Below are 25,129 nucleotides of genomic sequence, written 5' to 3'. Positions count from 1 at the left end.
GACCATATCTCTAAAACAACATGAAAGAGAGTGTTAAATATAAAGTTAAAGACAGATACATCAGACTCACCAAAAAAACCCCCCAAAAAACCCAAGAAAAAACAAACCCAGATAAAGCAGTATCACTTTAATACAAAATACAGTTCACCAGTAAGAAACATATAATGTCATGTTTTTATATTAATAAAACTAATATATAAAGTAAAGCTATAATATCATGAAACATTATGTAACTGAAAAGATAAATTATCTGTGGCATAAACTGTTAGATATACATGGAGACACTGACAGAAAGACAATTGTAATGGGATGCTTATCACATACTCTTCTTAGTCTTTGACAGATCAAAAGTAAAAAATAAATGAGGCCTGAAAGAATTTGAAAAATGGAGTTAGCATAGTTATATTTATACAAATGATATATGGCATGTTATATATACTTATACTAAAAACTTTGTAAAATGTCATTGTATCTATATAAAAGCTCTATATTCTATAGAAACAATATTTCATTTTCAGATACCTCAGAAACATTACAAAATGATCATATGCTAAACACACACCCTTAAAATCGTAATTAAAAACAAAGAGCAGAAACGGTGTAAGCTACATTTTTAAAGACATTGCAATAAAATAAAAACTTAATTGCACATCTAAACAAAAAATTCACACTAGTTGGATATTAAAAGCAAAATAAACCATTTTGCCAAAGAGTTCTTGGATTAAATTAACACTACAGATTTTAGATATAGCATATTTAGAGAGATAAGGAGCACTTTCTAAATTAAAACCACTGTGATATTTCCAAAGTCATGGTTTGAAGACAAATTTATAGCCTGGGATTCTTGTTTATTAAACAACAGAGATTGAAGATCAATATTTAACCAAAAAGTTTGAGGAAAAACAACAAAGCAAACATAAGAAACTCGGGAGATAGAATATGGTTCAATCACCGATTTATTTATTATTTAGGAAACAACAAAAGCAGAATAAAGAATAAAAAAAACTTCTGGCATATCCAAACAAGAATAAAATAAATGTGGAACATTAAATGTAGATATTTATAGTTTATAAGGCGTGATATATCAAATGACAGAGTTTAAACATTTTGAGAAAATCTTGCACACCACTCTATGCTAATAAACCTAAACATCTCGGTGAAATACATACATTCCTGACAAGGTATTAGTTATCAAAATTGGTCTGGAAAGAGGTGGAAAGTTTAACCTTAAGTAGCCCTACCACTGTTGAAAAAAAATAAAAAGTAAATTCAAGTTTAACTTTTGTGTGTTTAAAGTTGCACTGACTAAAAATTCCCATAAGTGTTTAAGTAGATTGAGAACATTAAAAGGACATTTCAAATCATTTTATGAAGCTAGTATACTTTTATAACAAAGGGTGACAAAGCTAACACAGCAGGGAAAACTACAGCACACACACAATGGCATCGCTGTAATACACGGATGCAGATATACTAAATGGAGTGAAGGGAAGTCGCTCAGTCATGTCCGGCTCTTTGCGACCCCATGGACTGTAGCCTCCCAGGCTCCTCCATCCTTGGGATTTTCCAGGCAATAGTGCTGGAGTGGGTTGCCATGGCCTTCTCCAATACTAAATAAATATCAGAAAATTTAAAATGTTTTTTTAAACATTAAAAAAAATGTTTCATTTAAATAATGAAACACCATAAGCAAAACTAGTTTTTTCATCCTCAAATAAAATAACAATTCATTATGGTTGGACGTATTAATTTGAACATTATGTCATAGGTTGCAGAATACAAGTAATATGATCATTAAGAGTGATGCTTAATACATTAGTTTCCTATTTCTTTTGTCACAAATGACCACAAACTCAGTGTCTTGAAGCAACATGAATTTATCATCTTACCGTCTGGGAGATCAGGAGCCCTAAAATCACAGTGTTGACAGGGCTACATTCCTTCTGAAGGCTCCAGGGAAGAGTCCATGTTTACGCTTTGCCAGCCTGTGGAGGCCACCTGCTATCCTTGGCTCATGTCCCCTTACTCTTATCCTTCCAACTTCTACTGTCATCACATCTTTACTGATTCTGACCTTCTTACTTTCCTCTTATATGGACCCTTGTGATTTACACTGAGGCTGCCTGGATAGTCTGGGAAAGTTCCCCCATGTCAAGGCCCTTAGTCACATCTGCCAAATATGTTTCACCATGAAAGGTAACATTGTAACAGGTTTTTGGGAATTAGAATGTGGCCATTTTGGGGGGCCTCTCTTCTGTTTACCCAACCCCCAAAGAATCTAAATATAAAATCTTTTCTGATCAAATCCTTATCATACCAGGATCAGAAACATACTTTCCATTACCAACTGTCACCATCTTACTTTGCAGAGAATCACTGGAGATATTCTTAATAAAATTAGGAATGAATGATGGCTACCTTGCTATTAATATTGTTTGGGAAATAGTAACAAATAAGAATGGAGCTCTAATTTAGAAAGGAGATTCAGTTTTCATATTTTCCAGGGATGTCACTGCATACCTAAAGAGCAGAAGAATTGATTGAAAAACTATTAGAATTAAGATAGAGCTTGATAAAATGACTGGACTATGAAGAAACAGACAAAAAATAAACAGTATTTAATATACTGACAGAAAAAAGTTTAATTTTAGGCAACAATAAAAGACCCTTTGTTTGCAGGGACAAAAAATACAGGAAGAAAATGAAGTCCAAGGTTTAGATCAATAATTTTCAGACTTTTCAGTGTCAGGCCTCTTTAACACTATTAAGTGGTGAGAATGCTAACTAGCTTTTTTATATGAGTTGTATCTATTAAGACTGTAGTAGAGATTAAAATAGAGAAATTAAAAAAAAATTAGTAATAGTAGTAAACCAATATGTGTTAAAACTACCATGTATTTTGTGAAAAATAAGTATCTTTTCCAAACTTCTTCAAAATTTAGCGAGAAGAGTGGCAGAGTTTGCAGTTTTCCAGGTCTCTTTAATGTCAGACTTAACAGGAAATCGCTGAATTTTTGTCTTCCTCTACATTCTCATTGTTGTGATATGCTGTTTTGGTTAAAGTACGTGAAATAAGTCTGACCTTACATATGTAGTTGGGAAACTGCTACTGCTGTCACTTCAGTCGTGTCTGACTCTGTGCGACCCCATAGACGGCAGCCCACCAGGCTCCGCCATCCCTGGGATTCTCCAGGCAAGAACACTGGAGTGGGTTGCCATTTCCTTCTCCAATGCATGAAAGTGAACAGTGAAAGTGAAGTCGCTCAGTCGTGCCCGACCCTCAGCGACCCCATGGACTGCAGCCCACCAGGCTCCTCCATCCATGGGATTCTCCAGGCAGGAGTACTGGAGTGGGCTGCCATTGCAAAGTACGTGAAATAAGTCTGACCTTAGATATGTAGTTGGGAAAGGGAGGCGTATTTAACAGCGTTTGGTGAGTTGTCACTATTCCCCTTTGACCTTGACAAGTGGTAGTTTCTTTTTCTGTTTTTAAGTTAATGTATTTTTGGCTGCTCTGGGTCTTTGTTGCGGCATGTGGGTTTTCTCTAGTTGCGGCAAATGGGGGAGACTCTCTAGTGGTGCAGTGGAGGCTACTTTTGTTGTGGAGCATGACCTCTAGGGCACATGGGCTTCAGTAGCAGTCTCAGGCTCTAAAGCGTGGGCTGGGTAATGGTGTTCACAGGTTTAGTTGCCCCAAGATATGTGGGATCTTCCCTGACCAAGGACTGAACCTGTGTCCCCTGCATTGGCAGGTGGATTCTTTACCCCTGAACCACCAGGGAAGTCTGATAGTTTCTTAAAGTGTTGCAGTGAGGAATCTGAAATGATGTTAATTAACCTTTTTGTACTCTGCTTTATTAAAATCCATTGGCCTATTTTGCCTGATTTTGTAACATCAAGTCTCAATCATGTAGGAAATATTTGTAAACTAAATTTGCCGATCTTCCATGTATGTTGACACATTGTATTAGATGATATCTAAAGATCAGATTTGTTAATATGACTGTTGATCTCATCAGAAGAGTTTTTAAGTACTGGGAAGTCACCAAGTTCGTAGGGGCATATCTAAAATTCTAATTTTTGCTTGAAAGCACTAAGATTTTGGAATTGACTGCTACTGTAGCCTACCCTAAAATTTCCTGACCAATATGGAGGTACCAGGAGACCTCCAAGCTGGTTATTTTTGTATTTGCAATCAATGGTTCATGACCCATAAGAAAAGTAAAGCATCAGTGATACTTAGACTGTAAATTGGGAGCATACATGCATCTCTGGCCCATCAATAGTTCATATTAATGGTAATGAACATTTGAAAACGATAGCAAGAATCAAAACATTTATTTTACAGTATATGGGAGAGTGAATTAGAAGCGAATAGGGAAGGAAAACTGGAGGAAATAAAGTTGTTTTAGTAATTCATTGCAATGGGTCCTAAATAAGGGTGAGGTTAGTAGGAATGGAAATGATGAAATGTATTCCAGGCATTGCATACGTATGTCTTAGTTTATAATCATTATTACTACTGCAAATAAGTGTCTAAAAAGAACTTGATAAGAGTTTGAGAACTGGAATGAAAGGAAGAGAATTCATATGTGATTCTAAGATTTTAATGTGTGAGAAGAAGCAAATTTGGGCATTGAAATTGAGATGGTTTAGAGAGAGTATGGATTAGATGGTATTCAGGGAATAGATAATATTTATAGCCGCAGGGACTTGGAGGAGGTTATTTAAAGTCTGAGTGTATGTAGAGAAAAGAATTCACAAACTTGAGGCTCAAGGCTCTCAAGTTTAGAGTTTGGGGAGATGCAGAAGCATCAACAAGGAGAATGAGGAGGAACAGATAGAACGAAAGAAAATTTAGAGGGAATATTTAGAAACAATTTTGGGGGAAAAGCTTGAAAAGCAAAAACAATCCTCTGTATCAAATGCTGCTGTTGTTTAAAATGAGAACTGGCAAATAACCATTGCCTTCATCAGTGTGAAAATCATTAACAACCTTGACAAGTGAAGGGTTGATGGAGAAGTGGGAATAAAAGTCATATGGGAGAAGGTTCAAGGGAGAACGATAGGAGAAGAAGCTGAAGAGGAATACCGAGAATGGGGAGTAGAGAAATGGCTCCTAGCTAGTAGGCTATGAACTCCCAGGATAGATGTGATTGTGTGTGTTAGTTGCTCAGTGGTGTCAGACTCTTTGTGACCCCATGGACTCTAGCCTGCCAGGCTTCTCTGTCCATGGAAATCCTCCAGGCAGGAATCCTGGAGTGGGTTGCCATTTCCTCTTCCAGGAGATCTTCCTGACCCCAGGATTGAATCCAGGTCTCCTGCATTGCAGGCAGAGACTTTACCATCTGAGCCACACAGGAAACCCCAGTATTTTAAAGAACAGAATGTTCTAGTATCTCTGCCTGCCATACATTGATCCAGTAGAGAAGGACAATTGATGACAGAGGAGAAAGAGAAGACAAATACCAGAGCAATGTCTCTTAGTAAGCAAGAGGAAAAGGAATCAACAAAGAGATGGAAGGGCAGGGTACTTACAGGAACAGGGAAGCCACCCAGAAGCAGAAGTAGACACTAGCTGCAGGAAGGTGTGAGGATGTTGGCAGGAGAGTTTGTTGAAATCCTCTTCGGATTTCTTCTGTTGTTTTCACAAGGTTCTGGAGCGAAAGGTGAGGGAGCTGATATCTGCAAGTGAATAATTATAACAAAGAGGCATGGAATCCCAGGTGGGAAGGGAAGAGGACATGAGGGAAGTTAGAGACCTGGAAGTCTGGTAGGATCACAGAATTAGAGTATGAAATGAATTGACATGCTGGCAGACGGCATGGTTAAGACCGAACGCATATTGAGTGGGTGAGAACTGTAAACTTAAATAATTGTACTTATGTTTACATCTTTCATCTCAAAGATAAATTCTTAGTGAAAAGTTCTGATGATAGAGTAATTAATGAAGGTGGTTTTCATCATCACAAATTATTTCGATTGTATAAGTTTGTTTCAGAAGTCAGGCTCAGTATCATGTACCTGGTGGGCTCCCATTGACGTGCTGATGGTCTCACTTATCTTGTTCCAACCTCTGCAGCAGTGGGCAGCTCTGAGTGGGCTCTGAGTGATGCCATCCAAGTGCAGTCTGACAAGCGAGGTCAATCTGAGAGGTTGGACCTCTCACCTTCCACCAGATGTGGCGAAGGGAATGAAGTTTGGTCCTTCACTGCTGGGAGTCATTTGGTCAATGACCTGCCGGAAGTTATACATGTGCAACTGGGAAATGTATAGGGAGTTAATTGAGTGATATTAAACCTGGCTTCCCTCATAGCTCAGTTGGTAAAGAATCTGCCTGCAATGCAGGAGATCCAGGTTCAATCCCTGGGTTGGGAAGATCCCCTGGAGAAGGAAATGGCTAACCCACTCCAGTATTCTTGCCTGGAGAATCCCACGGGCAGAGGAGCCTGGCAGGCTATACAGTACATGGGGTCGAAAGAGTCGGACATGACTTAGCGACTAAAGCACCACCAAGCCTGGTTTAGAACCTATGGAAGGTAGGAACTGGTGTAAAAGTTTCCCCTTTTGCCTCCTTCAGCAGTTGTTCTGGGAAACTGGGTATAGGACTCTGGGATATGGAGCACTCAACTTGCACTTAGCGGTGCTGAACCTGGAATGTATCCTCCAGTCTTCGCTAGGGCTCCTTTTCTCCTTCCCTGTCACCCCCCTCAATCCTCACGCCTGCTCCCAGAGTTGCTCTCCCTGATAAAGCAGGAGTCTATGAGCCCTCTGACTCTGCTCTTGGGGAACTCAGACAAACACCATAACTCTTCTATGCTCTGCCAATTTTAGTAAAGAAATTAAACTTCATTTAATCAAATAACTTCTCCTTTGAATAAGCATCAAGAGAATCTGACAAAAAAATTTAGTTTGAGATTTAAAGTTGGTATTTTTCTTCCTTAACCTAGATTTTTATTGATATGTGATTTTAATGATTGATTATTGTTTATGAACTTAAGTTCTGCTAATGTTGCAGTTTGTGGCAATTTAGACACAATATCCTTGATTTTCTGGCTTAAGAAGTTAAAAGAAAAAAGTAAAACAAAGTACAGTTATGTTTATTATACTTTATATTATATGTGCTAATATATAATATATATATATTATAATGTACTAAGAATTGTTATTTTCCTTTTCTTAGTTTTGCTTATTAAAAATATTAAGCCTTCATGATTCTCTCATGGATTATTGAAATAGTTTCTTAGCTCATTTCCCAGTCTCTGAGTCACCCCCACTTCTAGCCCTAATGTTGTTCCCAGTGATTTTTCTAAAAGAAAGATTTGATCTACTTGTACTTTTCTGCTTAAAAGCCTTTAATAATTTTTCACTGACAAATATTAAGCCCAAATTCTTAGGATGACCTGTAATTTACTGCTTTCTCCTTTCCAATCTCCTTGAGCCCCATGACCTATCCTCTCTCTATATTTAATTACGTGTCGTTCTCTTTGTTGGCCACACTGTTTCAGTCCTCAGGCTCAGATCTGCTCAAGTGTCTCCTCTTTGGCAAAGCATTCTTCTTCCATGCCCAGTTGGATTTGATTACTCTCTCTTCTAGGGAGTTAGACTCTGTTCTTTCCTCTTTTAGAGCGAGAATCACGTTGTACTATTATAATGATTCGTTTGCAGAACTCTTCAGGTCTCCTAGACAGGGCTTTGCTCATTTTTATATGCTCAACTCTTGCTAGTACTTGATATATAATAGTTCATCAGTAGTCAACAAAGCTGTGCCACCTTTGAAAGTAACAAAACTGGACTAACAATTTATATTTCAAAGTTCTTGTAACCCATCCCTCTTTCTGGGTCTGTTGTCCCCATGCCCCTTAGCAGAGTTGGTGAAAGGTTGCTATAGATTTAGCTGGGAATTCTGAGTTTGTAACATTTTGGAACATGTGAATATAAAAATTCCTTTCATGTTAAGCATCTACCCTTCACTGAGAGTGTTTAAGCTTTATCTGTGGGTAATAGTATTCATGTCAGCAGCAGGCTTGAAGGTGGCTTGAAGATACTGAGAGTCATGGAGCAAAATTAGCCTAGTTAAAAATTAGAAATCTGCTCTTGACGATGTGCTCCTGTCTAGCTCACACAGGGTTGAATATCCAGCACTTGAGCTCTTTGATTCAACCATGAATGCAATGATTATTGGGAATATTACCATTTAAGACTCTGAAGGGGGCCCTGTGCCTTGAACAGCTTTCTGCACATAGATATGCTTTGTTTAACCTGTTCACATATTAGAACTATGAATTAGTTGCCAACATTTAAAAGAGAATATATTTCAGTCGTGTAAATATTCTCTTGAAGAGCAGGAAGACCTGGGACTTTAGACCCACATTTTCCGTAAGGCAACAACTGGCTGGAGCTGAACACTGAGTATGAGGCGCACGTTGCCCTGTCCGTTGCTATCTAGCTCAGCTTCTCTCTGTCACTGGTTTATTTTGACCCCTCTGTCATTGTTAGAATTTTGGTTTGCAAATCCTGACTCTTAGTTGTACAGCACATTAAAACCATTCCTTCTGTGTTAGTGCTCTTGTCCCATGAAACCATGAGCTTATTCCATTATGAGTCAAAATTCAACATCATTTTCTGATGGTTTGAGTTATTTGTAGTAGAACATTTACAAAATACCATCTGATTAAACATTTCGCCTATACACATTGCTGTGCTAAGTTGCTTCAGTCGCATCCGACTCTTTGCAACCCTATGGACTGTAGCCCTCCAGGCTCCTCTGTCCATGGGGATTCTCCAGGCAAGAATATTGGAGTGGGTTGCCATGCCCTGCTCCAGGGGATCTTCCCAACCCAGGGATCGAACCCACGTCTCTTATGTCTCCTGCACTGGCAGGCAGGTTCTTTACCACTAGCGCCACCTGGGAAGCCCCTGTGCTGTGTTATTGCTTCATGTTTTGAACCTCCAAACTTAAGGTGAAGTCTCCTGGGACCAAGCACGAACAATTCTGCCATCAGCTTTTTTAAGACCAAAGTTTAATAAGGTCAACTAAATTGCTCAGAAGAATTAAGATAACTCAAAATAACCGCACCATATTATCTGCTAAAAGTTAGTGTTTATTTTTTGACATCTTGCACTGTGTCAATACATTTCTCTTGTGTCGTGTTGTGTTATGCCAGTTCATAGTGGGGAGAAGCATAACAGGATGTGACATGATGTAAGTGATGCCCTGACATGTATAATTTAAGGACTGTGCTCCTGTTGGAAACAGACACCTGCAATTAATTCGGATCCTGGGAATTTAAAATGAAGTTGACGAATAAAACGAGAAAGGTCCATGAACTCATGAGTGGATGCGGTTGTTCACTATCCCCCAAAATAGATTGTGGTATGTGAGTACAGTATCATCACTGAGGATCTCAGAGCTAAACCTTACCCGTGTATAAAATAGTCATTTGTTATTTTCCAAATTTGACTATTTAGATGATCTAGTCTAAATAGCAGAAATTTAAGAAGAATATTTTTACTTTAAAAATTAAATAACTTGGACATTTAATTCCCAAGTAGGTAATTTAATGCAAAGCCTCTTTGCCATATTTCTCTGGATATGCTATGTTAAAGATATGTTTTGTTTTAAGCAATAATGATTAATGAATTTTTCACTTTTAAAATTATTTTCAAAATAAAAGTATTACATGCTTACCAATGGAAACTTGGCGAGCACAGAAAAATATTAAAAGTTATTGATAAACAACCCACCGAAGATAACCACTGTAAATGTTTTAGAATATTTTCTTCCAATCATTTCCTTAGGATTCTTATCTACTTATCTTCATCTATATGTATCATAACAATTATTTGAATATCTCTGTCATATATAATACCTAAAAATTATTCACAATCTAAAACTTGAGAGTTATGTTTTATTTGGTGGCAATTTTTAGGACTTCAAGCCTGGGAGACAAGCATCTCAAGTAATCGAATCCTGAGAGAACTGAGGTGAGGGGAGGAGCCAGGTTTTATAGAAGTTTTCTAACAAAGGGGAGGTAATCTTGAACATTAAAAGAGTACTGCTAATTAAAGAAAACCAGATATCCTACGTTAAGAAATTTAGTGCTTTTCTATGTATGGGAAGATGCAAGATACTCCCTGAAAGTATTCCTTTCATATGCATCTTAGCTCTCTGGGGTCAGTATCCAGTATTTTTCCCATCCTGAGCTCCCCTGGGGCTCACGGCAGGAACTGGCTGCTGGACCACAGGCATTCTTCTCCTTACTGAGTGCCCTTAGGGCTTACCAGCTCACATTGGACTGCTGAAATCCCTGATGACTGTGACATCCTTGTTCACTGATATGGCAGGAAATATTCCATTTCTCATATCTCAAAATAGTGTGGATATGGAACTTGGACAGCGCTCAGTGGGCATTTCTTCTGCTTCACACATGCCCTTGTCTGAGGTCACTGGGTGATATTGAGTTGGCAGATATGCCAGTCTGAAAGGTCTGAGATGGCTTTTCTTATGTATCTGGCATCTTGACAAGATGGCTACATAAGACACAGCCCAAATGAACCTATTGGATCTTCTCTTTTGGGGGCTCTCCATGGAGTTGCTTGGGGCTTCCCCAGTGGCTCAGCAATAAAAGAATCTGCCTGCAATGCAGGAGCTGCAGGAAACATAGATTCAATCCCTGGGAAGGAAAGATACCCAAGAGGAGGGCATGGCAACCCACTCCAGTATTCCTGCCTGGAGAATCCCATGGACAGAAGAGCCTGGCGGGCTACAGTCCATGGGGTCACAAGAGTCAGATATGACTGAAGCAACTTAGCACACATGAAATTGCTTGAATCAGACTGCTTGAGCTTCCTCATAGGAAGGGGGCTGAATTCTAAAAGCAAATGTTCCACATGTATATACACCTTAAAAATATGGTTGGAATTCCACTGTATACCCAGTCTTGAATCTTGTATTTCAAGTTATATTATAAGCATTTTCCTATTCCACGAAAATTTCTTGCCAGTTGATCTTGATAGCTGCATAATATTAGGTAAAACAATGTGTAATTTACTTAATCACTATTGTATTGTCACACAATAATAACATTTTTCTTATATTAATAGTATGTAATAAAAATTACTGAATATACATTTTTGCCTGAATTTTGTATCGGTTTCTTATTATGTAGTCTAGGAAGCGAAACTAGCTAGGTGTATGAAACACTTTAAGGCCAGTGCTATAGATTGTCAAATTGCTTTCTAGTAATGTGATATTTGCTCTCATTATCACCATTTAATACTTTATTCACTATACCTTCATTAGCATTTTCATTTTCAAGTCTTTGTACATTTGATTGTTGTATCTTACTGATTGTATTTACATTTTTGTGTTCACTGCTGTTGCTACTATTTAGTCTCTTAAGTTGTGTTCGACTCTTTGCAACCCAGTGGACTGTAGCCTCCCGGCTTTTCTGTCCATGGGATTTCCAAGTCAAGACCACTAGAGTGGGTTGCCATTTCATTCTCTAGGGATCTTCCAAGCCAGGGATCAAACCTGCTTCTCTTGCTTGGCAGGCAGATTCTTTACCCCTGAGCCACCTGGGAAACCCTCTGTGATCACTAACAAGACTGAAATATTTTCATGATTATTATTAATTTATGTTACTTCCTTGCCTATATTTGCCCACTCATCTATTGAGATACTATTTTCAAAATCAATTTATCTGAATTCTTTACATATTAAATAACTATTTTAAAGATATAATTTGTGATAAAATATATTTACATACTTTTGGATCAGAAATTTGAACTAAGATGCACAGAGTTTAGGATTTCTTTATATATCATAAATTTGAATTAGATTTAAACTGCTTTTGAAGTAATTTCTCTTATATTTTTATTGGCACAGTTTTATTTGCTATTCCTACTTAATCTAGGCTATGCAAAATGATAATGAAAATTAAGATGATTATGCAATTAAAAATCCTTTTCTCAAAAAAAAGATACAAAATATACTTTGGAATCAGCATAAAATTTGATGACTTAGACTTTTAAAATAGCAAGGAATTTTTGAAAAATGTTTCTAAAATTCTGGAAGTTGTATTAACTGTATATTGCCCTTTTATTGCAGAGTGAAAAATCATCATTTCTGATTTATATATTTATAAAATAGTAACTGAGTATTTTATATTATTATATACATAGTTTCTCAAGAGAGAACAATGGCAATACATTCCACCTAAAAATATTTTTATTGCCTCATTTAAATAGCTGTTTGAATTATTTAAAGGATATGGTTTTACTCCCTCCTTCTTCGATGTTCATTTCAGAACACTGTGTAATACAGGTTATAAAAGTAGTGAAAGTAAAATGGCTGATATATAGATAGATGTAAGTATATAATAGCTGTGTATTTTGAATGCAAAGGACTATGAAACTTATTGTAGAAATTCACTGCAAAATTTCAGTAGCAATATCACAAATTGCTTTGGGGGAAAAAACACAAGAATGCAGGAACTCACAATATATATCTATATATATTTTTTGCTGTAAAATGAAAGCATTTCATCATGATGTCCTGCCAAGATTTGTCCTCAATAAATTCAAAGTCCTTCTTACTTTCTGAAATTCTGTAAAGTACATTGCCGTTGATATTGAAACATATATTTTCTCACATTCTTACTCAGCCAGTTTGTTTGATTTCTGCTAACTTGCCTATCAGTCCTTTTCCATTAGCCTCCCTTTTCTGTCACTGTTTTGTTATGCAAGTGTTCCTGTAAACTAGCCTGACCACTTACATTAGGTTTTCAGTGGCTTGGATTACAATTCTAGCTAGCACATGAATTGTCTGCATATCTACTGAACAACAAAGGGATTTATATGTGTGTGTGTATATATATATCAACAACAAGGCATACATATATGTGTATATATATACACACATATATATGTTTTTTTTTACCTTTTCTTTCCTCTCTCCCTCACTCCTTCCCTTCCTTCCCTGTATTTGGCAATCCTAAAAGAAATGCAATAAACTTACATAACTAGCCACATAACATGATGCCATGTCAAACTGTTCTCACTCCTCCACTCAAACCTAACAAAGGCGGCATGGTAATTGTTGCATTAAAACCCAGTGCAATGGCACACAATTGCATGATGCTATTTCACCCCTCCCCCCCACCACCTTCTTCTTGAGACTTTCATAACAGTCCCCGTTATTGCTGATGGGTTTCTAACAATGGTATCCATGTGGCTTTGGAACAACAGCAGAATGTTAATTTATTCCCCAGTGTTACCTAGAGGCCCTGACGTGGGTCCAGGATTGGCGATGCCCTAATTTAAATACTGGGTAGGACCAGGCTGATCAGGTGGCTCCGAGCTAGCACAATAGGCTGTGAGGGGGTAGCCCTGCTCCCTGATCAGGGCCGATCAGGAGGATTCCAAGTGTAATTGGCCTCTGGGGAGTGTGGAAGTCCCTCTGTACACCCCCTTCAGACCTCCTTAATGCCTTGCCAGCTGGAAGGAAAAGTGCCTTCTTGCAATGCCCACAAAGGAAGCAGGGACTGAAGGGAGTAGAACTAGAGAAATTAGAAAAGAGGAAAGAGACAGCGACACAAATAAAGAGGTGGGTAATAATATTGTACATCTAAAAGCCGGGAGAGTGTGTCATAAACAAAGGGGCTTGCAATGGTCAGTAGACAATTATATCCTGTTACCTCATTTCAAATGCTGACTAATTACATAGAGCAAGAGGAAATTAGCACAGGAACCTCATTCTTTGCCAAGTCCACATCAAAATGCTGTAAAAGAAAAACATGAAATCAATCTTCCATGGCTTTGAAGAACTCATAGTTCCTGAAGTTTAAAGCTCCACACCAAGTCCTCCAGAGTGTAAAAAGACTTACTGGATGTTCAAATTTCAGAAATCAAGTTGGTAAGAGAAACAAAAGAAAACAGTGTGGCCCTCCCCTTTCTTGATCTGGACAGTACGCTTGCCATTCTATTCTTCTCTTTATCCTGATGTGACTTAAATTCCCAGCTCCAGTTCTGCTTGCTTTACATCAAATAATGCTTTGATGAAGTGGGCAAGAAATACCTTTGTGAACAGGGTGTTCTCTTGAAATTTCCCTTAGGACGCATGTGGCTTTTTTCAGGATTTAACTGAGTCCTTGAACTTCCCAGTCAAAGAGGTGCTGGTAAATAGTACAGCTGTATTTTGTGATTTTAGAAACTTTTCAGAATGTAGAATTTTTGAAAATGAGATCACTGTCTTCTATTGACTTGCAGCTTAAAGATACATCACCAGTAAAAAGCTAAAAACAAAAAATTATTTCCCAAAATAACTTAGACATGTAAGTTGGCATAATTGCAAAAAACAAAAACAAAAACCCCAAACCAAAACCAAAAACAACCTTAAGAAAAGTAGCAAACCTTTGCCGGAATGTGTGTTAGCATGAAATAATGCTAATAGACAGGAACCCCAACCTGCAGTGTGTCCTGGACAGAGAGAGGCCTCTGATTCCGAGTTTCCTCGTCCTTGTTGGGGCTCGGTAGTGCTTGTCATTAGGGCTCTTTTGGATGCTACTGCCTGGGTGCCAGCGGTCACTGTGGGTTAGGGCGAGCGCTCCATCCTGTTTCTGCCGGGTCAGTACCACTGCCTTTAGAATACGGTATTTTGGAGCAAGATGTCTTTTGGGGGAGGAAATTCATAATTCTGCTGGCTTAAAATAGTTTAAAAGGACTGGACTAGATGATCTCTTGGGACCCAGTCAGTGCTAATTAGTCTGTGATTCTATGTAAAATATCTTATGGAAAACCCACCACAAGATAGAGTACCGTGTCTGGAAATGATCAGGAAGGAAAGAAAGAATCTTATTACACTCGAAAATAAAACTCAGGGTTTTTTTCCTGTGACCAAAAAAAAAAGAAAAGCCTTTTTAGGAAATTAATTTAAATATAACCTTTCTTAATAGTAGTCATTGAGCTATCTCTCACTTGCTATCTTAGTGGGGTAGTTTGCTGCTGGCAGGACGGGGGGAAGACAAACTTTTAAATGTCAGCCTCGCACCGTGAGGCTCCTCTGTCCTCCTGTCTCCTTCCTGTGCATTCTGGTGAAGGCAACGTTGCCATAGATTCCTTTGCTATCATAGTAGTAAAAAATAGAGTAAAAAGTAAGGGAGCCAGTGCCAAATTAAGACAACTAAAAAAGTATAATGAGGTTAATATTTTTGAAAGTATCGCTGATGTATTTAGCAAGTTGCTTAGTAACTCCTCATCCATTGAACCAATAGCATTTATAGTTTCAAGCTGAATCCCTGAGAATAGAGGCCATAGCTCAGTTTAGAGTAGCAAAGCTTGATTCTTAAGTGGAAGGGTTTTTCTAAATTCCATAAGCTTTATTCCGCATGCCAACTTCACTGCAGAGACGCGGAGAACACGGAAGCAAAGTTCCCATTAGGGGGAAGTATAACGCCTTCTGATAGTGAGGGGATTGCTCCAGAGAAGAGAGAAGGGGCAAATGTAGGAACTGAGACCCTTGTGTACAGGCCTACCTCCTAGGCTTCAAAGTTCTGTTGGTGGTAGGTGGGCTAGTGACTGAGATCATGGCTTGAGAAGGAAGCCTCCGCAGAGGGACACTGTACATATTTAGAATTCCAGAGGGGGAGCTTTCTCATAGAAAATCCTTCATAACGGGAAGTGGAGGCTCAGATGAGAGCCACGTCTGGGGGCTCTCAGGCAAACTGCAGTCCAGAGGGAGCCAAGCGAGAGGCCTTGTCCCTAGGAGAGACATCTGAGCTCACCAGGCTGCTGTCACTGTGTGCTGTTGCTGTTGAGAAGTGGGACCATGAATTTCACCAGCTCAGATCAGCAGTAGAGTCAATCTGGACAAGAGATGAATGCCCAGAAATGAGCAGAGCTGGACATTGCCCCACCCACATGGGCTACATAAGCTCTCTGTGCACTCAGATGTCCAGCGGAGCATAAGTAGGAAGAGATAGATGCCTGGGACTGTTGGGGTTTTAGCACTCGAGTCTGCATTTTGGGGGCACCTCAGTTCAGTTCAGTTCAGTTCAGTCGCTCAGTTGTGTCCGACTTTTTGCGACACCATGGACTACAGCACGCCAGGCCTCCCTGTCCATCACCAACTCCTGGAGTCTACCCAAACTCATGTCCATTGAGTCGCTGATGCCATCCAACCATCTCGTCCTCTGTCGTCCCCTTCTCCTCCTGCCCTCAATCTTTTCCAGCATCAGAGTCTTTTCCAATGAGTCAGCTCTTCACATCAGGTGGCCAAAGTATTGGAGTGTCAGCGTCAACATCAGTCCTTCCAATGAACACTCAGGATTGATCTCCTTTAGAATGGACTGGTTTGATCTCCTTGCAGTCCAAGGGACTCTCAAGAGTCTTCTCCAACACCACAGTTCAAAAGCATCGATTCTTTGGCACTCAGCTTTCTTCAGAGTCCACCTCTCACATCCATATGTGACTACTGGAAAAACCATGAACTGACCAATTCGGGATGGCTGGTGACCCTACTGTCACATTCAAGGCAAGATTTACAGAAAAATGCTTCATCTTTGTCAACATAGAGACAAGAAGAAGAGCTGCCTAAACTGCAGGAGCCAGAGGGCAGAGTCCACTCAGTAACTAAAGGCATGAGTCACCATGAGGTTCTGCCCATTGAAAAAGACAACGTAAGTTTTTGATTGCTCCACATGAGTTAAATGAGAGATGTTTTGCCCCAGTATTATAAAATATCTTTTAGATCTGGGTTATTCCCCTTTCTGGTGATAATTCTCATTTCAAATTAGGTATTACTTCAGTCTTTCAAGCTAGATTGAAGGGGACCATGATTTAGGATTAACAGTCTTAAATTACAAATCTGATCTTTGAAAGGGAGAAGGTAATACTGTGGGCTTCTCTGATGACGTTTGTACATTTTCCACCATGTTGTCAGTTCCTGTTCATCAGGACAACTTAGTATAGTGGTTAAGCAAGCCAGGGCAGGCTTCAGCTTCCCTGATTCAAGTCCCATCTCTCAATCTTCACTGGCCAGACCCTGTAGACCTTAAGCCATGGAGCCTTGGTTTTCTCATCTATAGGATGGAATGATGCCAACAAAGGGACTATTGCTCACTTTGCTGTGTTTTGTTGGGTTAATGAGATAATGCTTTTACAGATCTTTCAGTATGTCTGGGCACATAGAAAAGACTCAGTTAAATGGAGGAGTATCTCTCCTCTGCTAAGTTAGACGCTGTTTGGTCACAGAGAGATCATCTGTACTTTTGCCTGCCTGTTCATCCTGGTATATAGAATAGAATGAGTATTAAATAATGTTAGCTATTATTGGGACTAAGTTTTGAAAAGAAAACTAGCCGTAGTCTTTATACCATTCTTTGTATTTGTCTTGTTCTTAAAACTTTTTCTTAGACATATAAGAGGAATTAAGAAAGGAAATCCAAAAATTCACTGGAAGTAAATACTTGCACATTGTTATGAAGATAAAATCATGTTTGCAATCTCAAATTTGCTATCTTCTAGAACACCTGAGACCGGCCAAATTGGTCAAACACCAGTCCAGGAATCCGAAAATCTGGCTCCTGGTATTTTCTCTGCTAAACAAGCAAACAAACAAAAAAACCTCTTCCATAGTGTTCTCTTTAAAATCCTTAAAATTAGAGGGTTGGACTAGATGAGGGCTAAGGTCATGGCCAGCTCCAGCCTTCAGCAATTCTAGCAGAGGACGAAACTAAACAGCATACAATTAAGTGCTAAATCGTACTGAGCAACAGGAGAATGCTTTTTAAAAGCTTCACTCTTTTCTCTCTTAAAAAAAAACAAACACTTGAAGGTTAATGTTACTCTTTTCCTTTTGAAAGCCTGATTTCCTGGTGCAGGAATATTCTGATTCAGATTAAAAAAAAAAAAAAAAGCCTGTGTAGAAGATTCCCCAACAGTTGAGAATACCTAACAGCAGAGACACAGCCAACTTGATTGCGCACCACGGGTCCATGAGGGAATAAGCCCAACTCCTACCCAGAAGGTTCAGGAGCAAATTGCTTCATAATGACAGCTGTGCTTGCAGCAGAGCAGAAGCAACAAGCAGCACTGTCTCTACCTCTTGAGTAGCTGAATATCACACCACCTCTCAAATTCCCTCATCCTGCCTCCCGTCCTTCCATTTCTACATTTTTCCCCACAGAAGACAAATTGCTCTAGTCTCTTGCTGAGAAAGCATGTTGTGAGTTGCACAGCTCAGAGTCCAATGGCCCCGGATAATCTACAACCCTCATTTGCTAAACACAGGCAGGAAATAATTTCATCTACCTTGGTTCCTCTCTTAAGGGGAGTCTCAAGAGAAAAAAAAAAAAAAAAGCAAAAAACCCTTGATAGACTCTAAATTATAACTTAGAATGTACTGTCCTTCCTTGGATGGCACTGAATGACTGACTTCTCCAAGCATTCCTGGAATCAGACAGATCTAAAGAGGAAGACAGATACTCTAGTCCTGAAAGTGAAAGTGTTAGTCACTCAGTTGTGTCTGACTCTGCGAGACCATGGACTGTAGCCTCGCTAGGCTCCTCTGTCCATGAAATTCTCCAGGCAAGAATACTGGAGTGGGTTGCCATTTCCTTCTCTGGGGGAACTTCCTGACCCAGCGATCAAACCCATGTCTCCTGCATTACAGGCAGATTCTTTACTGTTTGAGCCACCAGGGAAGTCCCCTAGTCCTAAAACTTCACTCTATTTGGTGAGGCAGTGTCGCCATTTGCTTTTCTCACAGCTTGTTTGTTCTGGCACTAATTCTCTCACATAAATTGCAATGTTTTCTGAGTAAGGATGCATGTGTAGGGGTAAGGAATTTCAGTTCAGTTCAGTCACTCAGTTGTATCTGACCCTTTGCCACCATGTGGACTGCAGCGCGGCAGCCCTCCCTGTCCATCACCAACTCCTGGGACTCACTCAAACTCATGTCCATTAAGTCAGTGATGCCATCCAACCATCTCATCCTCTGTCGTCCCCTTCTCCTCCTGCCTTCAATCTTTCCCAGCATCAGGGTCTTTTCCAAGGAGTCAGTTCTTTGCATCAGGTGGCCAAAGTATTGGAGCTTCTACTTCAGCATCAGTCCTTCCAATGAACACTCAGGACTGATTTCCTTTAGGAGTGACTGGTTGGGTCTCCTTGCAGTCCAGGGGACTCTCAAGAGTCTTCTCCCATGCTACAGTTCGAAAGCGTCAATTCTCTGGTGCTCAGCTTTCTTTATGGTCCAGTTCTCACAAGGGAATTTGGTTCTAGTCAAAATTTCCTTTGCTGCTTGAAATTTTGAGGGGTTTCTTTGAGGGATGTGTAGATACACCTAGGCCTGAGACCGAGGCCATTGCTGGTAACTCTGCATGAGGTCAGGGGGTGTTGGCAGGACCACGTTCTGTCAGGCATCCTTTCTGACAGAGTGAGGAAGAAGAAGCCAAGTGTACACTGGGCAGGAGATTCTCCGAGCACAGTTTTATTTCTCTGAGCATTGGTGACAAACAGTGCTTCACTCAGGCCAAACGCCACACCTGCCCTATTTCTTTTCAGTGGCATCCTCCCCACTCTCCCTCCTCTTCCTCTGCTCTCAGGAGCAGCTGGTGGAAAGCAGCGTGTTTTGGGACTACTGGCTTCGCAGAGTATCATGCTAGTCACAGGGGCCCTGCCTGGGGCTGTGGTTCTCATGAGGAGAGTCCTATTTTCTTTTTTTCTTGCCTTTTCCAAAGTCCGTCACACACACCGCTGTCCCTTCACCCCAAGATGATGTAGCTGCCCAGAGCCCTTTCTCATCAGCATTTGCGCTCATGCCACTGCTGATACTGAGCGCTAATAATGATGTTGCTGACTCCGCAGTAGTGTGGGCAGGTGGGCATGTGGGGTTTAAGAAGCTTTCGGGGATTTTGGAGGGAAGCCAAGCATAATTCTGTAGCCTGGTGAGTGGGAAAGGGAGCCCCTGCTGTTAAGGAATAACTCTTTTTTTAGAGCACTTTGTATTTTGCGTTTGTTTGTTAACTTGTTCATCAGCTGCTTGTGTCTCTCAAAAGCTTATATTTCCTGATAGCAGAGACTATTGGGTCTATTCACACTGTATACCTAGCCTCTAACTCAGGGCTTCCATGGTGGCTCAGTGGTAAAAGAACCTGCCTGCCAGTGGCTCAAAACGCAGGAGACATGGGTTCCATCTGGGTCAGGAAGACTTCCCTAAAGAAGGAAATGGCAAACCACTCCAGTATTCTTGCCTGGAGAATCCCACGGACAGAGAAGCCTAGCGGGCTACAGTCCATGATGTCACACAAGAGCCAGACATGGGTAAGCAACTAAACAAACAGCTCAGTGCCTAGCATGTATCTGATGCTCAATAATGTCTGTTAATAATTATCTATTGATGGAAGGAGGACAAATTCCTTTAAACAGGTATTGCCTATGTGCATGAGAAAGAAAGGGAGGGATGGAGGAGAAACAGCTGCGAAAACTTTACATCAGAGGTTTCAGAACTTTTCCATTCACAGTGCTCTTAGTATCTCAGCAGTTTTTCCTCATAGTATTCCCCAGCCAAAAGAAATAATATAACTGTTGCATTAAGTGGCTGGGTCCAAACAATTTAGTAAGTATTTATGTCCTAACAACATAGTGGCCCTTTAAAAGCCACACATAAATTGGGAAAAAAAGCATAATTTCAGTTCATTTTTACCTAATATAACATACACACGAGATACGTGTGTGTATTGGACTGTGCAACTTCTTAAACTTTGGAATTAGATTAGACATTATTAGCCTCAGTTCTGGTCCCACATTCTGTGTTGACTTTCATGTGGTACTTGCTCATAGCAATTACTGGATCCTCAGTTTCACAAAGACACGACATCATCAAAATGAATCTAACACAACCTAATTGAAACTGGGAACCACCTCAAGCAGGTAGGTTGTATATCTGTCAGAGGATATCTCTTCGTTTCCCTGAAAAACTGAAAACATACTATCGTGAATTGACTGTGGCCTCCTGGGCTAAGTTTGATTTCATAGTAGTCATTATTAAAATATGTTTGGGGTTAACTGTGCACGGGCTTCCCAGGTGGCGCAGTGGTGAAGGATCCACCTGCCAGTGCAGGAGATACGAGAGACACGAGTTTGATCCTGGCTCTCGAAGATCCCCTAGAGAAGGAAATGGCAGCCTCTCCAGTATTCTTGCCTGGGAAATCCCATGGACCGAGGAGCCTGGCGGGCTACAGTCCATGGGGTCACAAAGAGTCAGACACAACTGAGTATACACACACACTCACACACACACATACACACTTTCAAAGGCTTTGACTAGAGCAGTGAGACCAATTTCTCACTTTATTCATGAATCGGTCTCCTCGCTTTCCATCCCACAGGTTTAACCTTTACACTCTGTGCCCCATGGAGCTTAGTTATCTGCTTACAGCTAAAGTGTGTAAGGGTTGAACTGCTGGTCTTGCTCACACTCGCAGCGTTAGAGCACTTCCGGCATCTGCAACACATCACAGCACTTGTGTCAACGTACAAATTATCCCTTGGAACCCGAGGAATTTACGTAAAGGCTTCCAGTGAAATCCTATGACAAATAGGCGCAATCTAACATCAGCCTTCTCACTAAATGCTTTATTTTTTGGCATTTATAAATGTTTATTACCACTGTGCATTCTTGAGTAAATTTGGCTTTTAGAGGCTAATTTATAAGCCTTCTCATTCCTTCTGTAGAATTCAGCTAACCACTGATCTCTCTCAGCTGAAATGTGAGCCCTCTGGAGGGTTAAGTGAGTTTCACCCACACACAAAAATCTACATCAAGCATTTCTTTAAATGTGGACTTCTTGACAAACACATCTCTCCATTTGCAAGGCCCATGAATTTAAAGCATCCGGTAATAACAGGCCTGTTCTCCGTCTCTGAGCTGGAAGTTCCTTGTGAAATGGTATCCTGCCAAAGTGCCACTGCAATAAAGCTCTATGTCCTCACGTCGGTGTCAAAGTGCCAGCGAACCAAGACTGGCGGCAGGCTAATTTGGGAGAGCTGTCTGCCTTCGCCTCCCCCACGCACTCCTACTGATCAACTCACCCACGCCAGCTATTCCGCTTGTCAACTGCTCATAGATAAGGGGAGAGGGGATGAAGAGAAACCACGACATGCCTTTCCCTTTCGCTCAGTCCCCAGATCACCCTGTTAGTGATCCAGCCTCTGAGGGCAGGGGGGCTCTGTCCCTGGTTAGGTTAATGGCTTTATAAGCAGACCCTCCAAATAAGAAGTACGCCCCTCACAAGAGGCGGCATTACTTATATAATATTTTGACACTATCTCACAGTTTCACAGATATCCTTAAATTGAATCGTTAAATACATGAGTGTCTGTACCAACAGATGACTTGCCTGATCATTTAATTATCTTTTCCTTTCTGTTAAAATGATCAAGTAAATGAAGGGCAACAAGCAAGATGCATTACTAAGGTCAGTTGGGTGGGTAAGAGCCCTTCTACAGAATTTTGCTTTCAGGGGAAGAGAGCTACAGAAGAGACACTGATGTCCTAAAAATGCTTGCTTTTTAGTAAACTAAGCCTTAGCTCTCCCGGGCCACACCATGTCACAAGCACACACATTTTAGGTCCTTCTCTCAAACCAATCGAAGTCAAGATGGGAACAAAAGCAATCCTGGCTTTACCGGCGTAAGGCTCCAATGTGATAATGTGCATAAAGCTCTTAGTACATAGCAAGTACGAAATAAATTATGTTTTCTTTCTCCTCCTCCTCCACATTATTATTATTGATTTAAACAATTATGTGAAATAGTTGTACCATAATGTAAATTTATATTAATGGCCCCAAATGTTTAATCTCAGTAGAATATCACATGAGAAAAACTATAATTAAATAAAGAAATTCTATAATACCTAGCATGAGGAAATTAGCACAAAATGAATACGGCCCTCGGAGGTCCTGACTCCTTGTCTGTAAGGGCGACTCACCCTGAGGCACTGAAGCTCAGTGTGCAGCTCGTGAACTGCTTACAACGCTTAACAAGCGGTTTGTGGCTCATCAGAGCCTGATTGACTGTGTGTACCCTGTGTGCGAGCGTCTCTCCTCTCAGAAAGGAGTTTCGAGTGAAATGTGTAGGTTCCACCTTCTGGTTCTTTGCACCATGAATGTGGAGTAGCTGGTACCTCAAGTGAAAGTCGCTCAGTCGTGTCTGACTCTTTGTGACCCCATGCGCTAGACTGTCCATGGAATTCTCCAGGCCAGAATACTGGAGTTAGGTAGCCTTTCCCTTCTCCAGGGGATCGAGCAGATTCTTTACCAGCTAAGCCACAAGGGAAGCCCAAGAATACTGGAGTGGGTAACCTATCCCTACTTCAGCGGATCTTCCTGATGCAGGAATCGAACCAGGGTCTCCTGCATTGCAGGTGGATTCTTTACCAACTGAGCTATGAAGGAAGCCTGGTACCTCAAGGTGATGCTTTGTCTCCATAGCAACCATGAGGGATAGATGCAGGCAACATCATCATGGTCAATGGTTGAACAATTATAAACATTAACATTTTACTCAAGCAGTAACAGGACGGGGAGTTGAACTTCACAACTAATAGGGGAGGCAGAGATGAGCAGGCTCCTCTGATGATGAGGGTCCCATCAGTGACATGAAAAAGCTTTAGAGATACTTAAGCCAGGTGTTTCAAAGATGGAGGAAGCAAGGTAGAGACTCTCTGTGTGTGTGTGTGTGTGTGTTTCAGAGAGAGAGAGAGAAAAAGAGAGATTTTACTGGTTTTAAAGAGAGGATCTCTTTTTTTTTTTCCATTTGTTTTCATGTACAACAGAGGCTTTCCTGCTCTGGACTTCTTTCTGAAAGCTGTCTTCTGTCCAATATGCCTATGGTAGGTACAATTTTTCCTCTTTGTAATGCAGTTGCTCTGTAGAGTGTAGCAAAAGAGTTGTTTGAATCTCACAGAGCCCAACTTTTTCTGATTATATTTTTTAACCTTATTTTGTCAGTTCACACTGTCAGGCTTCCAGGCCATCTCTTTCAAAAGATACCTCATTTTCATTTTCAATCAATTTCTCTCCACGATTTTTCACATAGCTTCTTTCACACTACTAATTCCACTTTAAAGCGGGCATCCTATCCCACGTCCCTGGGCTTGCTGTGCTAACATGTTTAAACACGATTAGCCTTTATTAATGTAAGAGACAAAGCTCCAAGAATCACACACCTCCTAATTTGCTATAGTTCCAGAGGGGGACCTCAACCCCAGAAACTGAAAATGAGTGGGCTTCTTAAGATGCAGATATACGGGGCATTCTTTGTCTAAGTGGGGAGTTTTGCAGACAGGATTTTCCAAGTTGCATTCCAGTTAAAATCCATGCTATATCAAATGCCAAATTTGATCATATACAAATTATTATTTGGATAGTACTTGAAATATCCAAATAAAGCACATTTCCTGATCATAGATGATTAATTTCCTTTCAGCAATGTTTTTTGCATATTTAGTTCAGAAAATGAAGGGGTATTGACATCATTATGATGGTATTTTACCCCCATTACAAATATTATAATACTCTCTCAATGTGGTACTCAATTTTTGCTCTGCTGCTGTTGCTGCTAAGTCGCTTCAGTCGTGTCCGACTCTGTGCGACCCCATAGACGGCAGCCCACCAGGCTCCCCCATCCCTGGGATTCTCCAGGCAAGAACACTGAAGTGGGTTGCCATTTCCTTCTCCAATGCATGAAAGTGAAAAGTGAAAGGGAAGACGCTCAGTCGTGCTGCTAGTCAACACATATGTGCCAAGAATTATGGCGTGCGCTAAAATGGTGGAACTGTATGGGATGATACATAAGGGAGTTAGAGTTAAGGTGAATACTTGAGCTGTTTAGTACTGTGAGGAAAATCCTAAGATTTCAAAATATTTTATATTATACATACATATATATGTAATATACAAATATTTGATATTTGGTATATGTTGCTTCTTTTATAAAGATTTGATGTATATTACACAGAAACGATAAAACATTAAAATAAGGCTAAATATGAAGGACCATATAAAGGAATAGAGGAGATGATTGGATCTGAAACCTAAGCTAAGGATAGTTTCTACAATTACAC

The 25,129-nt window shown here is 40.2% G+C and overlaps 1 long non-coding RNA gene across 5 annotated transcripts in view; it reads left to right on the top strand.

Annotated features, from left to right (window-relative positions):
• Positions 1 to 25,129, top strand: part of LOC147369972 (uncharacterized) — a 109,419-nt gene that overhangs the window by 71,959 nt on the left and 12,331 nt on the right. For 2 of the 5 annotated variants that reach the window (XR_015168256.1, XR_015168254.1), the window contains one exon: positions 23,840 to 23,896. The exons of 2 other annotated variants lie outside the window; for them this stretch is intronic. This is a non-coding gene — a long non-coding RNA (uncharacterized LOC147369972). Of the gene's footprint in view, positions 1 to 15,710; positions 16,680 to 23,839; positions 23,897 to 25,129 lie in introns of those variants that run through there. One more of the 5 variants, XR_015168258.1, reaches the window with a different exon arrangement.

The sequence above is a fragment of the Bos grunniens genome, chromosome 7 (genome assembly GCF_055505025.1).
Source record: "Bos grunniens cultivar Pamir isolate PY7600 chromosome 7, Bosgru_T2T1.0, whole genome shotgun sequence".
Taxonomy (NCBI): domain Eukaryota; kingdom Metazoa; phylum Chordata; class Mammalia; order Artiodactyla; family Bovidae; genus Bos; species Bos grunniens.
The sequence above is the reverse complement of the archived record's forward strand: the minus strand, read 5'-3'. Positions and strand labels throughout refer to the sequence as shown.